Source organism: Watersipora subatra, chromosome 3 (genome assembly GCF_963576615.1).
Source record: "Watersipora subatra chromosome 3, tzWatSuba1.1, whole genome shotgun sequence".
In the NCBI taxonomy this organism is placed as follows: domain Eukaryota; kingdom Metazoa; phylum Bryozoa; class Gymnolaemata; order Cheilostomatida; family Watersiporidae; genus Watersipora; species Watersipora subatra.
Genome location: NC_088710.1, coordinates 53,817,195 through 53,836,577, shown reverse-complemented (window position 1 = coordinate 53,836,577; position 19,383 = coordinate 53,817,195). Strand labels below are relative to the sequence as shown.

The following is a 19,383-nucleotide window of genomic DNA, read 5'->3' as shown; positions in this document are numbered from 1 at the left end:
TCTATGCATTTTCTCACTGATTTTCACAACTACCAAAATGTGCTTTTCTGTTTTCACGAAGGGAGAATCCACACAAAATGACGAAAAAGATATAACACCCAAACAAGGACTTTAACCCTGGATCATCAGATCAAGAGTCAGATGCTCTACTCATTGATCTATCCTGGCTGCTCATTGCATCAATCGAGCCATCAGAATCGATCTGCCTTGATTTATTTTTCATAAAGACTGTATTTTGTTTCATTATTCAACGAGATGCTTTTCAAGCTTTCTAACTGATTTATGCAACTAGTAAAATATGATTTCTTGTTTTTAGAAAGGAAGAATCCACATAAAATGAGAAAACATTTATACCGCCCAAACAGGGACTCGAACCCTGGTTCTTCAGATTAAAAGTCTGATGCTCTACCGACTGATCCATCCGGGCTGCTCATCGCATCCATCGAGCCATCAGAATCGATCACCCTTGCCTTATGTTTCTTAAGGACTGTGTGTTAATTCATTATTCAATGAGAGGCTTTTCGTGCGTTCTGATTGATTTTTGCAACTAGTAAAATATGCTTTCTTGTTTTTAGAAAGGAAGAATCCACATAGAACGACAAAACACTTATACCACCCAAACAGGGACTCGAACCCTGGACCCTCAGATTAAAATTCTGATGCTCTACCGACTGAGCTATCCGGGCTGCTCATTACATCAATCGAGCCATCAGAATCGATCTGACTTGATTTATCTTCCATAAAGACTGTATTTTAATTTATATCTCGACAAAAAGCTCGATGCACTATCTCACTGATTTTCACAACTACCAAAATATGCTTTTCTGTTTTTACGAAGGGAGAATCCACACAAAATGACGAAAAAGATATAGCACCCAAACAAGGACTTTAACCCTGGATCATCAGAACAAAAAGTCAGATGCTCTACTCATTGATCTATCCGGGCTGCTCATCGCATCAATCGAGCTCTCAGATTCTCCTTTTGTTTTTACAAAAGGAGAATCCACACATAATGAAAAAACAAGTATACCGCCCAAACAGGGACTCGAACCCTGGACCCTCAGATTAAAATTCTGATGCTCTACCGACTGAGCTATCCGCGCCGCTCATTATATTAAAATTGAGCCATCAGAATCGATCTGCCTAGAATTTTGTTCGATAAAACCTGCGTGTTAAGTCATAAATAAACGAGAGGCTCTGTGCGCTTTATGACTAACTTTTGCAACAACCAAAATATGCTTTCTTGTTTTTACAATAAGATAATCCACAAAAAACGAGAAAACAGGTATGCCGCCCAAACAGGGACTCGGACCCTGGACCCTCAGATTAAAAGTCTGATGCTCTACCGACTGAGCTATCCGGGCTGCTCGTTATATTAAAATTGAGCCATCAGAATCGATCTGCCTAGACTTTTGTTGGATAAAGCCTGCGTGTTAGTTCATAATTAAACGAGAGGCTCTTGGCGCTTTATGACTAAATTTCACAACAACCATGTTATGCTTTGTTGTTTTTACAAAGGGAGAATCCACACAAAATGAATAAACAGGTATGCCACCCAAACAAGGACTCGAACCCTGGACCCTCAGATTAAAAGTCTGATGCTCTACCGACTGAGCTATCCGGGCTGCTCATTATATTAAAATTGAGCCATCAGAATCGATCTACCTAGACTTTTGTTCGATAAAACCTGCGTGTTAACTCATAATTAAACGAGAGGCTTTTGGCGCATTATGACTAAATTTCACAACAACCATGTTATGTTTTGTTGCTTTAAGAAAGGAAAAATCCACACAAAATGAAAAAAACAAGTATACCGCCCAAACAGGGACTTGGACCCTGGACCTTCAGATTAAAAGTCTGACGCACTACCGACTGATCTATTCGGGCTGCTCATCGCATCAATCGAGCTCTCAGAATCGATATGCTTTGATTTATGTTCCATAAAACCTGCGTGTTAATTCATAATTAAACGAGAGGCTCTTGGCGCTTTATGACTAAATTTCACAACAACCATGTTATGCTTTGTTGTTTTTACAAAGGGAGAATCCACACAAAATGAAAAAAACAAGTATACCGCCCAAACAGGGACTCGAACCCTGGACCCTCAGATTAAAAGTCTGATGCTCTACCGACTGAGCTATCCGGGCTGCTCATTACATCAATCGAACCATCAGAATCGATCTGATTTGATTTATCTTCCATAAAGACTGTATTTTAATTCATATCTTGACAAGAAGCTCTATGCACTTTCTCACTGATTTTCACAACTACCAAAATGTGCTTTTCTGTTTTCTTGAAGGGAGAATCCACACAAAATGACGAAAAAGATATAGCACCCAAACAAAGACTTTAACCCTGGATCATCAGATCAAAAGTCAGATGCTCTACTCATTGATCTATCCGGGCTGCTCATCGCATCAATCGAGCTCTCAGATTCTCCTTTTGTTTTTACAAAAGAAGAATCCACACATAAAGAAAAAACAAGTATACCGCCCAAACAGGGACTCGAACCCTGGACCCTCAGATTAAAAGTCTGATGCTCTACCGACAGAGCTATCCGGGCTGCTCATCGCATCAATCGAGCTCTCAGAATCGATATGCTTTGACTTATGTTCCATAAAATCTGCGTGTTAATTCTTTATTCAATGAGAGGCTTTTCGTGCGTTCTGATTGATTTTCGCAACTAGTAAAATATGCTTTCTTAATTTTAGAAAGGAAGAATCCACCTAAAATGACAAAACATTTATACCGCCCACACAGGGACTCGAACCCTGGTTCTTCAGATTAAAAGTCTGAAGCTCTACCGACTGATCCATCCGGGCTGCTCATCACATCAATCGAGCTCTCAGAATCGATATGCTTTGACTTAAGTTCCATAAAACCTGCGTAATAATTCATTATTCAATGAGAGGCTTTTCGTGCGTTCTGATTGATTTTCGCAACTAGTAAAATATGCTTTATTGTTTTTAGAAAGGAAGAATCCACATAGAACGACAAAACACTTATACCACCCAAACAGGGACTCGAACCTCGGACCCTCAGATTAAAAGTCTGATGCTCTACCGACTGAGCTATCCGGGCTGCTCATTGCATCAATCGAGCCATCAGAATCGATCTGACTTGATTTATCTTCCATAAAGACTGTATTTTAATTTATATCTCGACAAAAAGCTCGATGCACTATCTCACTGATTTTCACAACTACCAAAATATGCTTTTCTGTTTTTACGAAAGGAGAATCCACACAAAATGACGAAAAACATATAGCACCCAAACAAGGACTTTAACCCTGGATCATCAGATCAAAAGTCAGATGCTCTACTCATTGATCTATCCGGGCTGCTCATTGCGTCAATCGAACCATCAGAATCGATCTGCCTTGATTTATGTTTCCTAAGGACTGTATGTTATTTCATTATTCAACGGGAGGCTTTTCAAGCTTTCTGACTGATTTATGCAACTAGTAAAATATGCTTTCTTGTTTTTTGGAAAGGAAGAATCCACATAGAACGACAAAACATTTATACCACCCAAACAGGGACTCGAACCCTGGACCCTCAGATTAAAAGTCTGATGCTCTACCGACTGAGCTATCCAGGTTGCTCATTATATTAATATTTAGCCATCAGAATCGATCTGCCTTGATCTATGTTCCATAAAGCCTGCGTGTTAATTCATAATTAATTGAAAGGCACTGCGCGCTTTATAACTAACTTTCGCACCAACCAAAATATGCTTTTTTGTTTTTACAAATGGAGAATTCACTCAAAATGACAAAACAGGTATACCGCCCAAGCAGGGACTCTAACCCTGGACCCTCAGATTAAAAGTCTGATGATCTACCGACTGAGCTATCCGGGCTGCTCATTATACTAAAATTGAGCCATCAGAATCGATCTGCTTTTACTTTTGTTCCATAAAACCTGCGTATTGATTCATAATTGAACGAGAGGCTTTTTGCGCTTTATGACTAAATTTCGCAACAACCATGTTACGCTTTCTTGTTTTTACAAAGGGAGAATCCACACATAATGAAAAAACAAGTATACCGCCCAAACAAGGACTCGAACCCTGGACCCTCAGATTAAAAGTCTGATGCTCTACCAACTGAGCTATCCGGGCTGCTCATTATATTAAAATTGAGCCATCAGAATCGATCTACCTAGACTTTTGTTCGATAAAACCTGCGTGTTAATTCATAATTAAACGAGAGGCGTTTGGCGCATTATGACTAAATTTCACAACAACCATGTTATGTTTTGTTGCTTTAACAAAGGGAGGATCCACACAAAATGAAAAAACAAGTCTACCGGCCAAACAGGGACTCGAACCCTGGACCCTCAGATTAAAAGTCTGATGCTCTACCGACTGAGCTATCCGGGCTGCTCATTATATTAAAATTGAGCCATCAGAATCGATCTACCTAGACTTTTGTTCGATAAAACCTGCGTGTTAACTCATAATTAAACGAGAGGCTTTTGGCGCATTATGACTAAATTTCACAACAACCATGTTATGTTTTGTTGCTTTAAGAAAGGAAAAATCCACACAAAATGAAAAAAACAAGTATACCGCCCAAACAGGGACTTGGACCCTGGACCTTCAGATTAAAAGTCTGACGCACTACCGACTGATCTATTCGGGCTGCTCATCGCATCAATCGAGCTCTCAGAATCGATATGCTTTGATTTATGTTCCATAAAACCTCCGTGTTAATTCATAATTAAACGAGAGGCTCTTGGCGCTTTATGACTAAATTTCACAACAACCATGTTATGCTTTGTTGTTTTTACAAAGGGAGAATCCACACAAAATGAAAAAAACAAGTATACCGCCCAAACAGGGACTCGAACCCTGGAACCTCAGATTAAAAGTCTGATGCTCTACCAACTGAGCTATCCGGGCTGCTCATTACATCAATCGAGCCATCAGAATCGATCTGATTTGATTTATCTTCCATAAAGACTGTATTTTAATTCATATCTTGAAAAGAAGCTCTATGCACTTTCTCACTGATTTTCACAACTACCAAAATATGCTTTTCTGTTTTCTTGAAGGGAGAATCCACACAAAATGACGAAAAAGATATAGCACCCAAACAAAGACTTTAACCCTGGATCATCAGATCAAAAGTCAGATGCTCTACTCATTGATCTATCCGGGCTGCTCATCGCATCAATCGAGCTCTCAGATTCTCCTTTTGTTTTTACAAAAGAAGAATCCACACATAAAGAAAAAACAAGTATACCGCCCAAACAGGGACTCGAACCCTGGACCCTCAGATTAAAAGTCTGATGCTCTACCGACTGAGCTATCCGGGCTGCTCATCGCATCAATCGAGCTCTCAGAATCGATATGCTTTGACTTATGTTCCATAAAACCTGCGTGTTAATTCTTTATTCAATGAGAGGCTTTTCGTGCGTTCTGATTGATTTTCGCAACTAGTAAAATATGCTTTCTTAATTTTAGAAAGGAAGAATCCACCTAAAATGACAAAACATTTATACCGCCCACACAGGGACTCGAACCCTGGTTCTTCAGATTAAAAGTCTGAAGCTCTACCGACTGATCCATCCGGGCTGCTCATCACATCAATCGAGCTCTCAGAATCGATATGCTTTGACTTAAGTTCCATAAAACCTGCGTGTTAATTCATTATTCAATGAGAGGCTTTTCGTGCGTTCTGATTGATTTTCGCAACTAGTAAAATATGCTTTATTGTTTTTAGAAAGGAAGAATCCACATAGAACGACAAAACACTTATACCACCCAAACAGGGACTCGAACCTCGGACCCTCAGATTAAAAGTCTGATGCTCTACCGACTGAGCTATCCGGGCTGCTCATTGCATCAATCGAGCCATCAGAATCGATCTGACTTGATTTATCTTCCATAAAGACTGTATTTTAATTTATATCTCGACAAAAAGCTCGATGCACTATCTCACTGATTTTCACAACTACCAAAATATGCTTTTCTGTTTTTACGAAAGGAGAATCCACACAAAATGACGAAAAACATATAGCACCCAAACAAGGACTTTAACCCTGGATCATCAGATCAAAAGTCAGATGCTCTACTCATTGATCTATCCGGGCTGCTCATTGCGTCAATCGAACCATCAGAATCGATCTGCCTTGATTTATGTTTCCTAAGGACTGTATGTTATTTCATTATTCAACGGGAGGCTTTTCAAGCTTTCTGACTGATTTATGCAACTAGTAAAATATGCTTTCTTGTTTTTTGGAAAGGAAGAATCCACATAGAACGACAAAACATTTATACCACCCAAACAGGGACTCGAACCCTGGACCCTCAGATTAAAGGTCTGATGCTCTACCGACTGAGCTATCCAGGTTGCTCATTATATTAATATTTAGCCATCAGAATCGATCTGCCTTGATCTATGTTCCATAAAGCCTGCGTGTTAATTCATAATTAATTGAAAGGCACTGCGCGCTTTATAACTAACTTTCGCACCAACCAAAATATGCTTTTTTGTTTTTACAAATGGAGAATTCACTCAAAATGACAAAACAGGTATACCGCCCAAGCAGGGACTCTAACCCTGGACCCTCAGATTAAAAGTCTGATGATCTACCGACTGAGCTATCCGGGCTGCTCATTATACTAAAATTGAGCCATCAGAATCGATCTGCTTTTACTTTTGTTCCATAAAACCTGCGTATTGATTCATAATTGAACGAGAGGCTTTTTGCGCTTTATGACTAAATTTCGCAACAACCATGTTACGCTTTCTTGTTTTTACAAAGGGAGAATCCACACATAATGAAAAAACAAGTATACCGCCCAAACAAGGACTCGAACCCTGGACCCTCAGATTAAAAGTCTGATGCTCTACCAACTGAGCTATCCGGGCTGCTCATTATATTAAAATTGAGCCATCAGAATCGATCTACCTAGACTTTTGTTCGATAAAACCTGCGTGTTAATTCATAATTAAACGAGAGGCGTTTGGCGCATTATGACTAAATTTCACAACAACCATGTTATGTTTTGTTGCTTTAACAAAGGGAGGATCCACACAAAATGAAAAAACAAGTCTACCGGCCAAACAGGGACTCGAACCCTGGACCCTCAGATTAAAAGTCTGATGCTCTACCGACTGAGCTATCCGGGCTGCTCATTATATTAAAATTGAGCCATCAGAATCGATCTACCTAGACTTTTGTTCGATAAAACCTGCGTGTTAACTCATAATTAAACGAGAGGCTTTTGGCGCATTATGACTAAATTTCACAACAACCATGTTATGTTTTGTTGCTTTAAGAAAGGAAAAATCCACACAAAATGAAAAAAACAAGTATACCGCCCAAACAGGGACTTGGACCCTGGACCTTCAGATTAAAAGTCTGACGCACTACCGACTGATCTATTCGGGCTGCTCATCGCATCAATCGAGCTCTCAGAATCGATATGCTTTGATTTATGTTCCATAAAACCTCCGTGTTAATTCATAATTAAACGAGAGGCTCTTGGCGCTTTATGACTAAATTTCACAACAACCATGTTATGCTTTGTTGTTTTTACAAAGGGAGAATCCACACAAAATGAAAAAAACAAGTATACCGCCCAAACAGGGACTCGAACCCTGGAACCTCAGATTAAAAGTCTGATGCTCTACCGACTGAGCTATCCGGGCTGCTCATTACATCAATCGAGCCATCAGAATCGATCTGATTTGATTTATCTTCCATAAAGACTGTATTTTAATTCATATCTTGAAAAGAAGCTCTATGCACTTTCTCACTGATTTTCACAACTACCAAAATATGCTTTTCTGTTTTCTTGAAGGGAGAATCCACACAAAATGACGAAAAAGATATAGCACCCAAACAAAGACTTTAACCCTGGATCATCAGATCAAAAGTCAGATGCTCTACTCATTGATCTATCCGGGCTGCTCATCGCATCAATCGAGCTCTCAGATTCTCCTTTTGTTTTTACAAAAGAAGAATCCACACATAAAGAAAAAACAAGTATACCGCCCAAACAGGGACTCGAACCCTGGACCCTCAGATTAAAAGTCTGATGCTCTACCGACTGAGCTATCCGGGCTGCTCATCGCATCAATCGAGCTCTCAGAATCGATATGCTTTGACTTATGTTCCATAAAACCTGCGTGTTAATTCTTTATTCAATGAGAGGCTTTTCGTGCGTTCTGATTGATTTTCGCAACTAGTAAAATATGCTTTCTTAATTTTAGAAAGGAAGAATCCACCTAAAATGACAAAACATTTATACCGCCCACACAGGGACTCGAACCCTGGTTCTTCAGATTAAAAGTCTGAAGCTCTACCGACTGATCCATCCGGGCTGCTCATCACATCAATCGAGCTCTCAGAATCGATATGCTTTGACTTAAGTTCCATAAAACCTGCGTGTTAATTCATTATTCAATGAGAGGCTTTTCGTGCGTTCTGATTGATTTTCGCAACTAGTAAAATATGCTTTATTGTTTTTAGAAAGGAAGAATCCACATAGAACGACAAAACACTTATACCACCCAAACAGGGACTCGAACCTCGGACCCTCAGATTAAAAGTCTGATGCTCTACCGACTGATCCATCCGGGCTGCTCATCACATCAATCGAGCTCTCAGAATCGATATGCTTTGACTTAAGTTCCATAAAACCTGCGTGTTAATTCATTATTCAATGAGAGGCTTTTCGTGCGTTCTGATTGATTTTCGCAACTAGTAAAATATGCTTTATTGTTTTTAGAAAGGAAGAATCCACATAGAACGACAAAACACTTATACCGCCCGAACAGGGACTCGAACCCTGGGCCATCAGATTAAAAGTCTGATGCTCTACCGACTGAGCTATCCGGGCTTCTCATTACATTGAGATCGAACCATCAGAATCGATCCCCTTTGATTAATGTTTCACAAAGACCGTATGTTAATTCATTATTCAATGAGAGGCTATTCGCGCTTTCTGACTGATTTTCACAACCAGTAAAACATGCTTTCTTTTTTTTACAAAGGGCGAATTAAAAAAAAAAGACAAAATAGATATACCACACAAACAGGGACTCGAACCCTGGTCCCTCAGATTAAAAGTCTGATGCTCTACCGTTTGAGCTATCAAACCTACTCATTATATCAAATTTGAGCCATCAGAATCGATATGCTTTGATTTATGTTCCATAAACGCAGCGTGTTAACTCATAATTAAACGAGAGGCTCTGTGCGCTTTATGACTAACTTTCACAACAACCAAAATATGGTTTCTTGCTTTTACAAAGGGAAAATCGACACAAAATGAAAAAACATGTACACCGCCCAAAACGGGAGTCGAACCCTGGACCCTCAGATTAAAAGTCGGATGCTCTACCGACTGAGCTGTCCGGGCTGCATATTATATTAAAATTGAGCCATCAGAATCGATCTGCCTTGACTTTTGTTCCATAAAGCCTGCGTGTTAATTCATAATTAAACGAGAGGCTCTTTGCGCTTCATGACTAACTTTCGCAACAACCATGTTATGCTTTCTTGTTTTTACAAAGAGAAAATCGACACAAAATGAAAAAACAAGTATCCCGCCCAAACAGAAACTCGAACCCTGGACCCTCAGATTAAAAGTCTGATCCTCTACCGACTGAGCTCTCCGGGCTTCTCATTACATCGAGATCGAACCATCAGAATCGATTCGCCTTGATTTATGTTTCCCAAAAACTGTATGCTAATTCATTATTCAATGAGAGGCTTTTCGCGCTTTCTGACTGAGTTTCGCAACTAGTAAAATACGCTTTCTTGTTTTTACAAAAGGAGAATTCAAACCAAATAAAAACACAAGTATACCACCCAAACAAGGACTCAAACCCTGGACCCTCAGATTAAAAGTCTGATGCTCCACCGAATGATCTATTCGGGCTGCTCATCGCATCAATCAAGCTATCAAAATCGATCTGCTTTGATTTATGTTCCATAAAGCCTGCGTGTTAATTCGTATATATACGAGAGGCTCTCTGCGCTTTATGACTAACATTTGTAACAACCAAAATATGCTTTCTTGTTTTTACAAAAAAAGAATCCACATAAAACGAAAAAACCGGTATGCCGCCCAAACAGGGTCTCGAACCCTGGACCCTCAGATTAAAAGTCTGATGCTCTACCGACTGAACTACCCGGGCTGCTCATTACATCAATCGAGCCATCAGAGTCGATCTGACTTGAGTTATCTTTCATGAAGACTGTATTTTAATTCAAATCTCGATAAGAAGCTATATGCACTTTCTGACTGATTTTCGCAACTACCATAATATGCTACCCTGTTTTTACGAAAGGAGAATCTACACAAAAAGGCGAAAAAGATGTAACACCAAAACAAGGACTTTAACCCTGGATCATCAGATCAAAAGTCAGATGCTCTACCGACTGAGCGATCCGGGCTTCTCATTACATTGAGATCGAACCATCAGAATCGATTCGCCTTGATTTATGTTTCATAACGACTGTATGTTAATTCATTATTCAATGAGAGGCGTTTCATGCTTTCTGACTCAGTTTTGCCACTAGCGAAATATGACTTCTTGTTTTTAGAAAAGAAGAATCCACACAAAATGACAGAACATTTATACCGCCCAAACCAATACACGAACCCTGCACTATCAGAGTAAAATTCTGACGCTTTCCCGACTGATCTATTCAGGCTGCTCATCGCATCAATCGAGCTATCAAAATCGATCTGCTTTGATTTATGTTCCATAAGGCCTGCGTGTTAATTCATAATTAAATGAGAAGCTCTGTGCGCTTTATGACTAACTTTTGCAACAACCAAAACATGCTTTCTTGTTTTTACAAGAAAAGAATCCACATAAAACGAAAAAACTGGTATGCCGCCCAAACAGGGTCTCGAACCCTGGACCCTCAGATTAAAAGTCTGATGCTCTACCGACTGAGCTATCCGGGCTGCTCATTATATTAAAATTGAGCCATCAGAATCGATCTACCTAGACTTTTGTTCGATAAAACCTGCGTGTTAATTCATAATTAAACGAGAGGCGTTTGGCGCATTATGACTAAATTTCACAACAACCATGTTATGTTTTGTTGCTTTAACAAAGGGAGAATCCACACAAAATGAAAAAACAGGTATACCGCCCAAACAGGGACTCGAACCCTGGACCCTCAGATTAAAAGTCTGATGCTCTACCGACTGAGCTATCCGGGCTGCTCATTACATCATTCGAGCCATCAGAATCAATCTGACTTGATTTATTTTCCATAAAGACTGTATTTTAATTCATATCTCGACAAGAAGCTCTATGCATTTTCTCACTGATTTTCACAACTACCAAAATGTGCTTTTCTGTTTTCACGAAGGGAGAATCCACACAAAATGACGAAAAAGATATAACACCCAAACAAGGACTTTAACCCTGGATCATCAGATCAAGAGTCAGATGCTCTACTCATTGATCTATCCTGGCTGCTCATTGCATCAATCGAGCCATCAGAATCGATCTGCCTTGATTTATTTTTCATAAAGACTGTATTTTGTTTCATTATTCAACGAGATGCTTTTCAAGCTTTCTAACTGATTTATGCAACTAGTAAAATATGATTTCTTGTTTTTAGAAAGGAAGAATCCACATAAAATGAGAAAACATTTATACCGCCCAAACAGGGACTCGAACCCTGGTTCTTCAGATTAAAAGTCTGATGCTCTACCGACTGATCCATCCGGGCTGCTCATCGCATCCATCGAGCCATCAGAATCGATCACCCTTGCCTTATGTTTCTTAAGGACTGTGTGTTAATTCATTATTCAATGAGAGGCTTTTCGTGCGTTCTGATTGATTTTTGCAACTAGTAAAATATGCTTTCTTGTTTTTAGAAAGGAAGAATCCACATAGAACGACAAAACACTTATACCACCCAAACAGGGACTCGAACCCTGGACCCTCAGATTAAAATTCTGATGCTCTACCGACTGAGCTATCCGGGCTGCTCATTACATCAATCGAGCCATCAGAATCGATCTGACTTGATTTATCTTCCATAAAGACTGTATTTTAATTTATATCTCGACAAAAAGCTCGATGCACTATCTCACTGATTTTCACAACTACCAAAATATGCTTTTCTGTTTTTACGAAGGGAGAATCCACACAAAATGACGAAAAAGATATAGCACCCAAACAAGGACTTTAACCCTGGATCATCAGAACAAAAAGTCAGATGCTCTACTCATTGATCTATCCGGGCTGCTCATCGCATCAATCGAGCTCTCAGATTCTCCTTTTGTTTTTACAAAAGGAGAATCCACACATAATGAAAAAACAAGTATACCGCCCAAACAGGGACTCGAACCCTGGACCCTCAGATTAAAATTCTGATGCTCTACCGACTGAGCTATCCGCGCCGCTCATTATATTAAAATTGAGCCATCAGAATCGATCTGCCTAGAATTTTGTTCGATAAAACCTGCGTGTTAAGTCATAAATAAACGAGAGGCTCTGTGCGCTTTATGACTAACTTTTGCAACAACCAAAATATGCTTTCTTGTTTTTACAATAAGATAATCCACAAAAAACGAGAAAACAGGTATGCCGCCCAAACAGGGACTCGGACCCTGGACCCTCAGATTAAAAGTCTGATGCTCTACCGACTGAGCTATCCGGGCTGCTCGTTATATTAAAATTGAGCCATCAGAATCGATCTGCCTAGACTTTTGTTGGATAAAGCCTGCGTGTTAGTTCATAATTAAACGAGAGGCTCTTGGCGCTTTATGACTAAATTTCACAACAACCATGTTATGCTTTGTTGTTTTTACAAAGGGAGAATCCACACAAAATGAATAAACAGGTATGCCACCCAAACAAGGACTCGAACCCTGGACCCTCAGATTAAAAGTCTGATGCTCTACCGACTGAGCTATCCGGGCTGCTCATTATATTAAAATTGAGCCATCAGAATCGATCTACCTAGACTTTTGTTCGATAAAACCTGCGTGTTAACTCATAATTAAACGAGAGGCTTTTGGCGCATTATGACTAAATTTCACAACAACCATGTTATGTTTTGTTGCTTTAAGAAAGGAAAAATCCACACAAAATGAAAAAAACAAGTATACCGCCCAAACAGGGACTTGGACCCTGGACCTTCAGATTAAAAGTCTGACGCACTACCGACTGATCTATTCGGGCTGCTCATCGCATCAATCGAGCTCTCAGAATCGATATGCTTTGATTTATGTTCCATAAAACCTGCGTGTTAATTCATAATTAAACGAGAGGCTCTTGGCGCTTTATGACTAAATTTCACAACAACCATGTTATGCTTTGTTGTTTTTACAAAGGGAGAATCCACACAAAATGAAAAAAACAAGTATACCGCCCAAACAGGGACTCGAACCCTGGACCCTCAGATTAAAAGTCTGATGCTCTACCGACTGAGCTATCCGGGCTGCTCATTACATCAATCGAACCATCAGAATCGATCTGATTTGATTTATCTTCCATAAAGACTGTATTTTAATTCATATCTTGACAAGAAGCTCTATGCACTTTCTCACTGATTTTCACAACTACCAAAATGTGCTTTTCTGTTTTCTTGAAGGGAGAATCCACACAAAATGACGAAAAAGATATAGCACCCAAACAAAGACTTTAACCCTGGATCATCAGATCAAAAGTCAGATGCTCTACTCATTGATCTATCCGGGCTGCTCATCGCATCAATCGAGCTCTCAGATTCTCCTTTTGTTTTTACAAAAGAAGAATCCACACATAAAGAAAAAACAAGTATACCGCCCAAACAGGGACTCGAACCCTGGACCCTCAGATTAAAAGTCTGATGCTCTACCGACAGAGCTATCCGGGCTGCTCATCGCATCAATCGAGCTCTCAGAATCGATATGCTTTGACTTATGTTCCATAAAACCTGCGTGTTAATTCTTTATTCAATGAGAGGCTTTTCGTGCGTTCTGATTGATTTTCGCAACTAGTAAAATATGCTTTCTTAATTTTAGAAAGGAAGAATCCACCTAAAATGACAAAACATTTATACCGCCCACACAGGGACTCGAACCCTGGTTCTTCAGATTAAAAGTCTGAAGCTCTACCGACTGATCCATCCGGGCTGCTCATCACATCAATCGAGCTCTCAGAATCGATATGCTTTGACTTAAGTTCCATAAAACCTGCGTAATAATTCATTATTCAATGAGAGGCTTTTCGTGCGTTCTGATTGATTTTCGCAACTAGTAAAATATGCTTTATTGTTTTTAGAAAGGAAGAATCCACATAGAACGACAAAACACTTATACCACCCAAACAGGGACTCGAACCTCGGACCCTCAGATTAAAAGTCTGATGCTCTACCGACTGAGCTATCCGGGCTGCTCATTGCATCAATCGAGCCATCAGAATCGATCTGACTTGATTTATCTTCCATAAAGACTGTATTTTAATTTATATCTCGACAAAAAGCTCGATGCACTATCTCACTGATTTTCACAACTACCAAAATATGCTTTTCTGTTTTTACGAAAGGAGAATCCACACAAAATGACGAAAAACATATAGCACCCAAACAAGGACTTTAACCCTGGATCATCAGATCAAAAGTCAGATGCTCTACTCATTGATCTATCCGGGCTGCTCATTGCGTCAATCGAACCATCAGAATCGATCTGCCTTGATTTATGTTTCCTAAGGACTGTATGTTATTTCATTATTCAACGGGAGGCTTTTCAAGCTTTCTGACTGATTTATGCAACTAGTAAAATATGCTTTCTTGTTTTTTGGAAAGGAAGAATCCACATAGAACGACAAAACATTTATACCACCCAAACAGGGACTCGAACCCTGGACCCTCAGATTAAAAGTCTGATGCTCTACCGACTGAGCTATCCAGGTTGCTCATTATATTAATATTTAGCCATCAGAATCGATCTGCCTTGATCTATGTTCCATAAAGCCTGCGTGTTAATTCATAATTAATTGAAAGGCACTGCGCGCTTTATAACTAACTTTCGCACCAACCAAAATATGCTTTTTTGTTTTTACAAATGGAGAATTCACTCAAAATGACAAAACAGGTATACCGCCCAAGCAGGGACTCTAACCCTGGACCCTCAGATTAAAAGTCTGATGATCTACCGACTGAGCTATCCGGGCTGCTCATTATACTAAAATTGAGCCATCAGAATCGATCTGCTTTTACTTTTGTTCCATAAAACCTGCGTATTGATTCATAATTGAACGAGAGGCTTTTTGCGCTTTATGACTAAATTTCGCAACAACCATGTTACGCTTTCTTGTTTTTACAAAGGGAGAATCCACACATAATGAAAAAACAAGTATACCGCCCAAACAAGGACTCGAACCCTGGACCCTCAGATTAAAAGTCTGATGCTCTACCAACTGAGCTATCCGGGCTGCTCATTATATTAAAATTGAGCCATCAGAATCGATCTACCTAGACTTTTGTTCGATAAAACCTGCGTGTTAATTCATAATTAAACGAGAGGCGTTTGGCGCATTATGACTAAATTTCACAACAACCATGTTATGTTTTGTTGCTTTAACAAAGGGAGGATCCACACAAAATGAAAAAACAAGTCTACCGGCCAAACAGGGACTCGAACCCTGGACCCTCAGATTAAAAGTCTGATGCTCTACCGACTGAGCTATCCGGGCTGCTCATTATATTAAAATTGAGCCATCAGAATCGATCTACCTAGACTTTTGTTCGATAAAACCTGCGTGTTAACTCATAATTAAACGAGAGGCTTTTGGCGCATTATGACTAAATTTCACAACAACCATGTTATGTTTTGTTGCTTTAAGAAAGGAAAAATCCACACAAAATGAAAAAAACAAGTATACCGCCCAAACAGGGACTTGGACCCTGGACCTTCAGATTAAAAGTCTGACGCACTACCGACTGATCTATTCGGGCTGCTCATCGCATCAATCGAGCTCTCAGAATCGATATGCTTTGATTTATGTTCCATAAAACCTCCGTGTTAATTCATAATTAAACGAGAGGCTCTTGGCGCTTTATGACTAAATTTCACAACAACCATGTTATGCTTTGTTGTTTTTACAAAGGGAGAATCCACACAAAATGAAAAAAACAAGTATACCGCCCAAACAGGGACTCGAACCCTGGAACCTCAGATTAAAAGTCTGATGCTCTACCGACTGAGCTATCCGGGCTGCTCATTACATCAATCGAGCCATCAGAATCGATCTGATTTGATTTATCTTCCATAAAGACTGTATTTTAATTCATATCTTGAAAAGAAGCTCTATGCACTTTCTCACTGATTTTCACAACTACCAAAATATGCTTTTCTGTTTTCTTGAAGGGAGAATCCACACAAAATGACGAAAAAGATATAGCACCCAAACAAAGACTTTAACCCTGGATCATCAGATCAAAAGTCAGATGCTCTACTCATTGATCTATCCGGGCTGCTCATCGCATCAATCGAGCTCTCAGATTCTCCTTTTGTTTTTACAAAAGAAGAATCCACACATAAAGAAAAAACAAGTATACCGCCCAAACAGGGACTCGAACCCTGGACCCTCAGATTAAAAGTCTGATGCTCTACCGACTGAGCTATCCGGGCTGCTCATCGCATCAATCGAGCTCTCAGAATCGATATGCTTTGACTTATGTTCCATAAAACCTGCGTGTTAATTCTTTATTCAATGAGAGGCTTTTCGTGCGTTCTGATTGATTTTCGCAACTAGTAAAATATGCTTTCTTAATTTTAGAAAGGAAGAATCCACCTAAAATGACAAAACATTTATACCGCCCACACAGGGACTCGAACCCTGGTTCTTCAGATTAAAAGTCTGAAGCTCTACCGACTGATCCATCCGGGCTGCTCATCACATCAATCGAGCTCTCAGAATCGATATGCTTTGACTTAAGTTCCATAAAACCTGCGTGTTAATTCATTATTCAATGAGAGGCTTTTCGTGCGTTCTGATTGATTTTCGCAACTAGTAAAATATGCTTTATTGTTTTTAGAAAGGAAGAATCCACATAGAACGACAAAACACTTATACCACCCAAACAGGGACTCGAACCTCGGACCCTCAGATTAAAAGTCTGATGCTCTACCGACTGAGCTATCCGGGCTGCTCATTGCATCAATCGAGCCATCAGAATCGATCTGACTTGATTTATCTTCCATAAAGACTGTATTTTAATTTATATCTCGACAAAAAGCTCGATGCACTATCTCACTGATTTTCACAACTACCAAAATATGCTTTTCTGTTTTTACGAAAGGAGAATCCACACAAAATGACGAAAAACATATAGCACCCAAACAAGGACTTTAACCCTGGATCATCAGATCAAAAGTCAGATGCTCTACTCATTGATCTATCCGGGCTGCTCATTGCGTCAATCGAACCATCAGAATCGATCTGCCTTGATTTATGTTTCCTAAGGACTGTATGTTATTTCATTATTCAACGGGAGGCTTTTCAAGCTTTCTGACTGATTTATGCAACTAGTAAAATATGCTTTCTTGTTTTTTGGAAAGGAAGAATCCACATAGAACGACAAAACATTTATACCACCCAAACAGGGACTCGAACCCTGGACCCTCAGATTAAAGGTCTGATGCTCTACCGACTGAGCTATCCAGGTTGCTCATTATATTAATATTTAGCCATCAGAATCGATCTGCCTTGATCTATGTTCCATAAAGCCTGCGTGTTAATTCATAATTAATTGAAAGGCACTGCGCGCTTTATAACTAACTTTCGCACCAACCAAAATATGCTTTTTTGTTTTTACAAATGGAGAATTCACTCAAAATGACAAAACAGGTATACCGCCCAAGCAGGGACTCTAACCCTGGACCCTCAGATTAAAAGTCTGATGATCTACCGACTGAGCTATCCGGGCTGCTCATTATACTAAAATTGAGCCATCAGAATCGATCTGCTTTTACTTTTGTTCCATAAAACCTGCGTATTGATTCATAATTGAACGAGAGGCTTTTTGCGCTTTATGACTAAATTTCGCAACAACCATGTTACGCTTTCTTGTTTTTACAAAGGGAGAATCCACACATAATGAAAAAACAAGTATACCGCCCAAACAAGGACTCGAACCCTGGACCCTCAGATTAAAAGTCTGATGCTCTACCAACTGAGCTATCCGGGCTGCTCATTATATTAAAATTGAGCCATCAGAATCGATCTACCTAGACTTTTGTTCGATAAAACCTGCGTGTTAATTCATAATTAAACGAGAGGCGTTTGGCGCATTATGACTAAATTTCACAACAACCATGTTATGTTTTGTTGCTTTAACAAAGGGAGGATCCACACAAAATGAAAAAACAAGTCTACCGGCCAAACAGGGACTCGAACCCTGGACCCTCAGATTAAAAGTCTGATGCTCTACCGACTGAGCTATCCGGGCTGCTCATTATATTAAAATTGAGCCATCAGAATCGATCTACCTAGACTTTTGTTCGATAAAACCTGCGTGTTAACTCATAATTAAACGAGAGGCTTTTGGCGCATTATGACTAAATTTCACAACAACCATGTTATGTTTTGTTGCTTTAAGAAAGGAAAAATCCACACAAAATGAAAAAAACAAGTATACCGCCCAAACAGGGACTTGGACCCTGGACCTTCAGATTAAAAGTCTGACGCACTACCGACTGATCTATTCGGGCTGCTCATCGCATCAATCGAGCTCTCAGAATCGATATGCTTTGATTTATGTTCCATAAAACCTCCGTGTTAATTCATAATTAAACGAGAGGCTCTTGGCGCTTTATGACTAAATTTCACAACAACCATGTTATGCTTTGTTGTTTTTACAAAGGGAGAATCCACACAAAATGAAAAAAACAAGTATACCGCCCAAACAGGGACTCGAACCCTGGAACCTCAGATTAAAAGTCTGATGCTCTACCGACTGAGCTATCCGGGCTGCTCATTACATCAATCGAGCCATCAGAATCGATCTGATTTGATTTATCTTCCATAAAGACTGTATTTTAATTCATATCTTGAAAAGAAGCTCTATGCACTTTCTCACTGATTTTCACAACTACCAAAATATGCTTTTCTGTTTTCTTGAAGGGAGAATCCACACAAAATGACGAAAAAGATATAGCACCCAAACAAAGACTTTAACCCTGGATCATCAGATCAAAAGTCAGATGCTCTACTCATTGATCTATCCGGGCTGCTCATCGCATCAATCGAGCTCTCAGATTCTCCTTTTGTTTTTACAAAAGAAGAATCCACACATAAAGAAAAAACAAGTATACCGCCCAAACAGGGACTCGAACCCTGGACCCTCAGATTAAAAGTCTGATGCTCTACCGACTGAGCTATCCGGGCTGCTCATCGCATCA

The 19,383-nt window shown here is 39.6% G+C and overlaps 29 non-coding genes across 29 annotated transcripts; all 29 read right to left on the bottom strand.

Annotated features, from left to right (window-relative positions):
* Window positions 1-354: 354 nt before the first annotated feature.
* On the bottom strand, window positions 355-427 carry Trnak-uuu (transfer RNA lysine (anticodon UUU)). The gene has a single exon. It is a non-coding gene; the product is annotated as a tRNA-Lys (tRNA).
* Window positions 428-1,291: 864 nt separating this feature from the next.
* Window positions 1,292-1,364, bottom strand: Trnak-uuu (transfer RNA lysine (anticodon UUU)). Its single transcript has one exon. It is a non-coding gene; the product is annotated as a tRNA-Lys (tRNA).
* Window positions 1,365-2,074: 710 nt separating this feature from the next.
* Trnak-uuu (transfer RNA lysine (anticodon UUU)) lies at window positions 2,075-2,147 on the bottom strand. Its single transcript has one exon. It is a non-coding gene; the product is annotated as a tRNA-Lys (tRNA).
* Window positions 2,148-2,490: 343 nt separating this feature from the next.
* Trnak-uuu (transfer RNA lysine (anticodon UUU)) lies at window positions 2,491-2,563 on the bottom strand. Its single transcript has one exon. It is a non-coding gene; the product is annotated as a tRNA-Lys (tRNA).
* A 964-nt stretch (window positions 2,564-3,527) lies between these two features.
* On the bottom strand, window positions 3,528-3,600 carry Trnak-uuu (transfer RNA lysine (anticodon UUU)). The gene has a single exon. It is a non-coding gene; the product is annotated as a tRNA-Lys (tRNA).
* A 449-nt stretch (window positions 3,601-4,049) lies between these two features.
* On the bottom strand, window positions 4,050-4,122 carry Trnak-uuu (transfer RNA lysine (anticodon UUU)). The gene has a single exon. It is a non-coding gene; the product is annotated as a tRNA-Lys (tRNA).
* A 188-nt stretch (window positions 4,123-4,310) lies between these two features.
* Window positions 4,311-4,383, bottom strand: Trnak-uuu (transfer RNA lysine (anticodon UUU)). The gene has a single exon. It is a non-coding gene; the product is annotated as a tRNA-Lys (tRNA).
* A 449-nt stretch (window positions 4,384-4,832) lies between these two features.
* Trnak-uuu (transfer RNA lysine (anticodon UUU)) lies at window positions 4,833-4,905 on the bottom strand. Its single transcript has one exon. It is a non-coding gene; the product is annotated as a tRNA-Lys (tRNA).
* Window positions 4,906-5,248: 343 nt separating this feature from the next.
* On the bottom strand, window positions 5,249-5,321 carry Trnak-uuu (transfer RNA lysine (anticodon UUU)). Its single transcript has one exon. It is a non-coding gene; the product is annotated as a tRNA-Lys (tRNA).
* A 1,486-nt stretch (window positions 5,322-6,807) lies between these two features.
* Trnak-uuu (transfer RNA lysine (anticodon UUU)) lies at window positions 6,808-6,880 on the bottom strand. The gene has a single exon. It is a non-coding gene; the product is annotated as a tRNA-Lys (tRNA).
* A 188-nt stretch (window positions 6,881-7,068) lies between these two features.
* On the bottom strand, window positions 7,069-7,141 carry Trnak-uuu (transfer RNA lysine (anticodon UUU)). The gene has a single exon. It is a non-coding gene; the product is annotated as a tRNA-Lys (tRNA).
* A 449-nt stretch (window positions 7,142-7,590) lies between these two features.
* Window positions 7,591-7,663, bottom strand: Trnak-uuu (transfer RNA lysine (anticodon UUU)). Its single transcript has one exon. It is a non-coding gene; the product is annotated as a tRNA-Lys (tRNA).
* A 343-nt stretch (window positions 7,664-8,006) lies between these two features.
* Trnak-uuu (transfer RNA lysine (anticodon UUU)) lies at window positions 8,007-8,079 on the bottom strand. The gene has a single exon. It is a non-coding gene; the product is annotated as a tRNA-Lys (tRNA).
* A 704-nt stretch (window positions 8,080-8,783) lies between these two features.
* Trnak-uuu (transfer RNA lysine (anticodon UUU)) lies at window positions 8,784-8,856 on the bottom strand. The gene has a single exon. It is a non-coding gene; the product is annotated as a tRNA-Lys (tRNA).
* Window positions 8,857-10,865: 2,009 nt separating this feature from the next.
* Trnak-uuu (transfer RNA lysine (anticodon UUU)) lies at window positions 10,866-10,938 on the bottom strand. Its single transcript has one exon. It is a non-coding gene; the product is annotated as a tRNA-Lys (tRNA).
* A 188-nt stretch (window positions 10,939-11,126) lies between these two features.
* On the bottom strand, window positions 11,127-11,199 carry Trnak-uuu (transfer RNA lysine (anticodon UUU)). The gene has a single exon. It is a non-coding gene; the product is annotated as a tRNA-Lys (tRNA).
* Window positions 11,200-11,644: 445 nt separating this feature from the next.
* Window positions 11,645-11,717, bottom strand: Trnak-uuu (transfer RNA lysine (anticodon UUU)). Its single transcript has one exon. It is a non-coding gene; the product is annotated as a tRNA-Lys (tRNA).
* Window positions 11,718-12,581: 864 nt separating this feature from the next.
* Trnak-uuu (transfer RNA lysine (anticodon UUU)) lies at window positions 12,582-12,654 on the bottom strand. Its single transcript has one exon. It is a non-coding gene; the product is annotated as a tRNA-Lys (tRNA).
* Window positions 12,655-13,364: 710 nt separating this feature from the next.
* Trnak-uuu (transfer RNA lysine (anticodon UUU)) lies at window positions 13,365-13,437 on the bottom strand. Its single transcript has one exon. It is a non-coding gene; the product is annotated as a tRNA-Lys (tRNA).
* Window positions 13,438-13,780: 343 nt separating this feature from the next.
* Trnak-uuu (transfer RNA lysine (anticodon UUU)) lies at window positions 13,781-13,853 on the bottom strand. The gene has a single exon. It is a non-coding gene; the product is annotated as a tRNA-Lys (tRNA).
* Window positions 13,854-14,817: 964 nt separating this feature from the next.
* Window positions 14,818-14,890, bottom strand: Trnak-uuu (transfer RNA lysine (anticodon UUU)). Its single transcript has one exon. It is a non-coding gene; the product is annotated as a tRNA-Lys (tRNA).
* Window positions 14,891-15,339: 449 nt separating this feature from the next.
* Trnak-uuu (transfer RNA lysine (anticodon UUU)) lies at window positions 15,340-15,412 on the bottom strand. Its single transcript has one exon. It is a non-coding gene; the product is annotated as a tRNA-Lys (tRNA).
* Window positions 15,413-15,600: 188 nt separating this feature from the next.
* Window positions 15,601-15,673, bottom strand: Trnak-uuu (transfer RNA lysine (anticodon UUU)). The gene has a single exon. It is a non-coding gene; the product is annotated as a tRNA-Lys (tRNA).
* A 449-nt stretch (window positions 15,674-16,122) lies between these two features.
* On the bottom strand, window positions 16,123-16,195 carry Trnak-uuu (transfer RNA lysine (anticodon UUU)). The gene has a single exon. It is a non-coding gene; the product is annotated as a tRNA-Lys (tRNA).
* A 343-nt stretch (window positions 16,196-16,538) lies between these two features.
* Trnak-uuu (transfer RNA lysine (anticodon UUU)) lies at window positions 16,539-16,611 on the bottom strand. The gene has a single exon. It is a non-coding gene; the product is annotated as a tRNA-Lys (tRNA).
* Window positions 16,612-18,097: 1,486 nt separating this feature from the next.
* Window positions 18,098-18,170, bottom strand: Trnak-uuu (transfer RNA lysine (anticodon UUU)). Its single transcript has one exon. It is a non-coding gene; the product is annotated as a tRNA-Lys (tRNA).
* Window positions 18,171-18,358: 188 nt separating this feature from the next.
* Trnak-uuu (transfer RNA lysine (anticodon UUU)) lies at window positions 18,359-18,431 on the bottom strand. The gene has a single exon. It is a non-coding gene; the product is annotated as a tRNA-Lys (tRNA).
* A 449-nt stretch (window positions 18,432-18,880) lies between these two features.
* On the bottom strand, window positions 18,881-18,953 carry Trnak-uuu (transfer RNA lysine (anticodon UUU)). The gene has a single exon. It is a non-coding gene; the product is annotated as a tRNA-Lys (tRNA).
* Window positions 18,954-19,296: 343 nt separating this feature from the next.
* Window positions 19,297-19,369, bottom strand: Trnak-uuu (transfer RNA lysine (anticodon UUU)). The gene has a single exon. It is a non-coding gene; the product is annotated as a tRNA-Lys (tRNA).
* Between the last annotated feature and the right edge of the window lie 14 nt (window positions 19,370-19,383).